The sequence below is a fragment of the Doryrhamphus excisus genome, linkage group LG18 (genome assembly GCF_037039965.1).
Source record: "Doryrhamphus excisus strain RoL-2023G ecotype Guam linkage group LG18, RoL_Dexc_Guam_v1.1, whole genome shotgun sequence".
NCBI classification, from domain to species: domain Eukaryota; kingdom Metazoa; phylum Chordata; class Actinopteri; order Syngnathiformes; family Syngnathidae; genus Doryrhamphus; species Doryrhamphus excisus.
In genome coordinates this window covers 7640883-7647363 of record NC_136374.1, presented here as the reverse complement: position 1 = coordinate 7647363, position 6481 = coordinate 7640883, and the positions used below count along the sequence as shown (strand labels likewise).

Below are 6481 nucleotides of genomic sequence, written 5' to 3'. Positions count from 1 at the left end.
TTGAGCAAGGAACTCAAACAAAGCACTAAGATGAGCCATTTCAAGAAACAAAATACTTGTTTATTTCTATTAATTGTACTATTTATTTACAGTATTATAAATACTATAAAACACTAGAAATTCCCCATCCAACCTGGCCAATGCTGGAGCTACTGCCAACTTGGAGACATCAGAAGATGCACAGCAGGAAGAACTGATGACATTGCAGCAACAACTAGTGGGATTTCTGAACAACAAGCACACAAAAACAATGCTAGAGAGCATAAACACTAGCATTGTAAATAAACACTAAACAGTGACTACAATGATACTAAGCATAAGCACAATGCCTGCTACAATACACATTAGTTAGCAACATGCACACAATTGAACAACAACACAGCTAGTGGCAAAGCTAACGAGGCTAAGTAGCCAGGCAGTTAGCAACCAGCTTGGTGGTTAGGTGGCAAAGCACACGACAATATACAACACCATAATGTGGACCAAACAGCATGGAACATTAAAACAAGTGAAAATAAGCAAGTTACTCACGTTTATAGACGCACACGGCTATTTATAGCATCAACCCAAAGTCCGTGTGGATACAACAACTCCCGAAGCTGGGCTCCGAAGTGACACGTTCAGGTGCCCAACCAGCGTAGTAATTCTGAGCTACATTTTCATACACGTCAACTTAAAATGAACCAAAACAGAAAAGGTATCACCAAAGAGTCTTTTGTACAGAAACTGAAAGGTACTTATGTATAGTTAAACCAACATTTAACAGAAAAAATGATGAAAACATGGACCTGAAATGGCAATGTATAGATAACAGAACAACAAGAGTCAGGGGCCAGGATGATAAGAGATGACAAAGAACTAGAAAATGTAGCCTTGATGTAACGGATTGAAAGTATTGGTAGTGTACGTACGTGATGTCAATATGTCTTATGATACATTAATAGATTTATGACACTGTGGACTAAGGAGGACTTTTAAAAAAAATGCTCTAGACCAGGCGTTCTTAACCTTTTTGACGTTGAGGCCCAATGTTTTTCAGTGTAGAGTGGCCCAGGGCCCATTAAATATTAACACTGTATAAATTTGATTGATATTATTAATTTGTTTTCATTAATAAATCAAAACCACTCACAGTTTAGTAAGCTAACTGTCACGTTTAGTCACGGTAGTGACGCCGAGATGTTGACACAGGAGTGTAATGAGGGTAAAACGTCTTTAATACAACCACAAGTAGTTGCAGCAACTCAGAATAGGACGAGAATAGAACAAAAAATAGATAGTGTAGCAGATAGCATCAAAACATATAAGCAGACATTCGTCCACAGCCAAACATTCACAATGAACCAGCAAATGAGACAAACCACACACTCCTGAAGAAGCTAACTAATTACCAATCGCCACCAGCTGGGACTTGCAGCTTCCATGGAAAAGAAATAAAGGTGACTGCAAACAGTAAAAAACAGGAAGTGCTTGCAAAAATAAAACAGGAAATAGAGAGAACCAACACGAAATAGTTCAACAGGTAGAGCGCGATACTAACAAGCTAAAACCTGAATAAAGCTTAATGAATAGTGACATGATAAAATGTGACCATCAAGATTTTTATTAATTTTATCTTAACTTTTACTAATAAGTCATGGAACAAATCAAGCAAGAAAAATTTTATGATGAGGCTTATTAATAAATAATTATTAATGCAAAATTTTAAAAATCAATCAATCAATAAAAAAGGTAGTGATAATAAGCCATTCTCGATGAAGTCAGGATTGTATTTACGTAAAAATGTCGTCTTTTGGGGGGACTGGCACCATTTTTGCCTTCATTTTTTCGTTTAAAAAACTTCATTGCTAGTTGTAGTTGAATGTCTTCTTCTGATCTTCTGTTGTGATTGTTATAAACAACCGACTGACACATTACCGCCACCATCTGGTCGAAAGCTGCCACTTTAACTGAGCGTCTCATAGATAACATACAGTAGCATAGCGGCTAAGAAAGACAGGTGTAAGAATTTTATGGATAATAAGGAATCACAATAGGAATATTATGGTCATTTATGAAAATAAAATAGAAATAATATGAAGGCTAATTGGGGAATAATAAACAGCAATACATTTTTAAAAATCCATTGAAATTGTTAAAATGTAATGAATGAGTATAGTATAGCGCTGTACTTGGCAAATTATGCTGAGACCTTATTAAAAAAACGCTGACAATCAATATTCAAAAAAGAGTTGAAACAACAGAAAGCAGTTAGAAGTTATAGAAGGGAGGGAGACAATTAAAAAAAACAAGATACAGGACTAAACTGTGTTTCTTTAAAGGAGTCACTTTATGGACCAATGTGAAACCTAAGAATCCAAGTCAGACATCCCATTTTAAATAATAATTAAAGCCAGTATGTCGAGGAAATATGAAATATGTCAGTTATGCTTGATTGTCATAACCTGGGCATTTTCGTTGTGGGGAATGTCCTTTTGGACATGTGGAACTTTGAATGTGTTAAAGTAAACCATTACCATGATTATCTGGTTGATGTGAGAGCTCTCCTAAAACTCCAAAACAAGACCTCCATATGCTTATCACCTGATTCAAATAGCCTTGGATGTCTTGACTCGCATCTATTTTGGTGCTCGCAAATTTTCGTGTGTCTCTTTCTGTGATTTCCATCCTGGGTTTTACCAGCATTGTTGTTTTTTGAAATAAATATTTACTTTGAGCTTGAGTGCACATCTGCCTCGCCTTGCTCGGCTGCATTTGGGTCCACCTGTCTTTACCTCCACCGCCGAACCGTGACAGTCAAGACTTGTGGCCATCCTTGTGAGCAGTCAGTGGATAAAACAAGCCTTGATCTCGCTCATATTCATTTACCCTCTAATGGGTGGGCTGTCCACTCACTCATGACAGTGGTTTCCTTGATGGGCGGAGACCTTTTTGCCTTCCAAAACTGCGGTCCTGCCAACACACCAGCATAGAACGCTTAAAAGCAGGCAGCTTCTTGCCTTCATGATGCAGACAAGGGATGTAGGATGTAGGAATTCGGATGTAGGAGGGCAAGAAGAAGAGAATAAAGATGTAGAATAAACGCATGCTGCATTTTAGCTCTGATTTAACTTGAAGTGCTGTCAAATTTGGCTTGTATGCATTCACCTCTAAATTTGGTAATATCACCTGAAGTCCAAATTAAAGGCAAAATCACCAAACCACTCATTACTGTCGGCTCATATAGCTAGTAAATGTAACTACAGCCACCTAGCGGCACCACATGGTACTGTTTTCTTCTTTAGTGAGAAACCACCATCAAACATGTCATTGATGTGGTCTAGCCAATAAACAGTGTAGCTCTCTCCACGACAACAGACACAGGTCGGTTCTTTGAAACGGCCGTTTAATATATGAGCTTGTTTCTCATACATCCTTGCCTTCACGCCGTGAGAACTGCATTCAACCAGATACAAACGGTACATGTCACAAAATTATCCCGTCATATCAAACATATGCAAATGAAACTTAATATCATGAGACTAATTAACAACTCGAAAAATGTACCTCGTTGGCTGCTGGTCGTGAAAAGAGGTCCTTAAAGTCTTGGAAATCCATATGACTGTTAGCTTCTCACTTAGACAGTACGTGCAAATGACGTGCTGTGCGTTTATAACTTCCTCCTTTGTCCTTCAATTAATGCTGCCACTTAGCAGCACAAACAAGAATCTTTAGTTCCGCCATGGGAACAACGAAAACATACACAATAAATTAATTAACTTATTTGTCATTTCATTATAATAATGTACAACCTTTTAACCCGTTTTAAGCTTCAATGAAATAAATTATTTATTAACTAAATTCATGAACTGATTTAAGAGTTATGCTTAGTGCATTTCTGTAACAGCACTTACAAGCAGTGATATTATCCCACCAGCGAGGCCTTCACTGAGAACAGGAAAAGGTCCCTTTAAGATCATTTATCCACTGCTTTTGACCAACGTGCTGTATAATGATGGAATCATAAAATAGGTTTATAATAAGAATATGTTCAGTCATTAATAACACAAAGCTTTGCAAAATCTTTGCATATCTACATGGCTTGGACATTTATGCGGCCCAAGTTGGAAAAAGTGAGGATTGTGTCATAATTGACAAGGTATCTTTTAAAAAGAGTTTACAGAGTGTGAATGATTACAGTATTTAATTTGTAGTAATGTTCATTATTGGTAGATGGGCACGATTAAGAGTTCCACAACAATAGTGTTTTGCCATGAGTTATACTTATTGAAGCCGTTAGTGTTTCTTACAGCAAATCTGCTTTTCTTTTGATCACGGCTGCAAAAATGGAGCTAAAGAAAGTTGCAAGTGGCAGCATTTTGATAAAGAACGTGAGAAATACTTTTGAATTTGAATGACTCTCAGACCATGAGAAACAAAATTCTCTGGTCTGATGAGACAAAGATTGAACTCCTTGGTGTGAATGCCAGGCGCCATGTTTGGAGGAAACCAGGCACTGCTCATCACCAGGCCAATACCATCCCTACAGTGAAGCATGGTGGTGGCAGCATCATGCTGTGGGGATGTTTTTCAGCAGCAGGAACTGGCAGACTAGTCAGGATAGAAGGAAAATGAATGCAGCAATATATAGAGATATCCTGGATGAAAATATTGCTGCATTCATTTTTCCTTCTATCCTGACTAGTCGAATAATGGAGGCCACTGTGCTCATTGGGACCTCCAAAGCAGCAGAAATGTTTCTGTATCCTTCCCCAGATTTGTGCCTCAAGACAATCCTGTCTCGCAGGTCTACAGACAGTTCTTTTGACTTCATGCTTGGTGTTTGTGCTCTGACATGCACAGTCAACTGTGGGACCTTATATAGACAGTTATATATCCAAATCATGTCCAATCAACTGAATTTACTGCAGGTGGACTCCAATTAAGCTGTAGAAAGATCTCAAGGATGATCAGTGGAAAAAAGATGCACCTGAGCTCAATTTTGAGCTTCATGGCAAAGGCTGTGAATACTTATGTAAATGTGATTTTTTTGTTTTCTATTTTTAATAAATTCAAAACATGTCAAAAAAAAACTCTTTTCACATTGTCATAATGGAGTATTTTGTGTAGAATTTTGAGGTAAGAGATTAATTTAATTCAGTTTGGAATGAGGCTGTAACATGACAAAATGTAGAAAAAGTGAAGCGCTGTGAATACTTTCCGGATGCACTGTATGTCTACTGTGTATGTGTGTAAGTGATCTGTCAAGGTCATTTGTTTTTTGCATAATGTTGCATTTTTGCAGATGACGAGTATGAAACGACTACAGCTGTCAATTGTCTGTATTCATTCATTCATTTTCTACCGCTTATCCTCACGAGGGTCGCGGGGGGTGCTGGAGCCTATCCCACCTGTCTTGGGGCGAGAGGCGGGGTACACCCTGGACTGGTGGCCAGCCAATCACAGGGCACATATAGACAAACAACCATTCACACTCACATTCATACCTATGGACAATTTGGAGTCGCCAATTAACCTAGCATTAACCACATTTTCAGAATGTGGGAGGAAACCGGAGTACCCGGAAAAAACCCACATGCAAACTCCACACAGAGATGGCCGAGGGTGGAATTGAACCCTGGTCTCCTAGCTGTTAGGTCTGTGCGCTAACCACTCAACCGCCGTGCCGCCCAATTGTCCGTATCCGTGAGGGAAATTGTGTTTCTTCTGTACAGTTCTGTAGTTGTTAGGAATACATTTTATTTCAAAAAACCTTCATGGGAAATGTATGGGCCACATTTATTTGTCCCTAAAGTCTGGAAATATCATATGAAACCATAACATACATGCCTTAAACCAAAAAATATGATTATAAATAAACAAAATAATTGTTAAAAACATAAATAATAAAAAAGTTTAAAAAACATTTTATGTACAATAATATGAATGCAAATATCATGAATGCATTAAATTAAGAACATTATTTCAGGGACACTGTACAATTCTAAGTGAAGATGTGAAAATATAATATACATACATGTCATCCATCCGTTCTCTATGCCTCTCGTCCTCACTATTAGATATTTTTGCTGCAAGGCATGATTTTAGTTGGTCACGTTGTGAGTGGGAGAGGAAGACATCATCACAAGAAAGGTTTTTCCACAGTAACTGTATTGCAAATGTAAACAAAGCGGACAAGCATATCATTCAACGACAATATGTTTGTTCCTCTGAATGAAACATTTTTAAAAAAGCCAGACATGATCTCAAAAAGAATCGTCTAAATACAGAAAAATATATATTCAGGTTGAAAAGGATTTGTAAATACTACTACTGTAAATAACAGTAAGGGAAGACGGCTACAACAGATACCATTCGCTGCCTGTCACAGCGAATGCCTTTAATAAGACGGGAGGCCAAAATAAAAAACACAATTTTGTACAAATGAAACGGTGACATGATATTCTCACAGTACATCTGTGATGTCATCACTGCTGCTGTA

At 37.8% G+C, this 6481-nt stretch overlaps 1 long non-coding RNA gene across 1 annotated transcript; it reads right to left on the bottom strand.

The window, feature by feature from the left end:
- Positions 1-1587: 1587 nt before the first annotated feature.
- On the bottom strand, positions 1588-3693 carry LOC144902031 (uncharacterized). Its single transcript, XR_013630264.1, has 2 exons — positions 3547-3693; positions 1588-2952 (listed from the first exon to the last, which is right to left on the bottom strand). It is a non-coding gene; the product is annotated as an uncharacterized LOC144902031 (long non-coding RNA).
- Positions 3694-6481: the final 2788 nt, after the last annotated feature.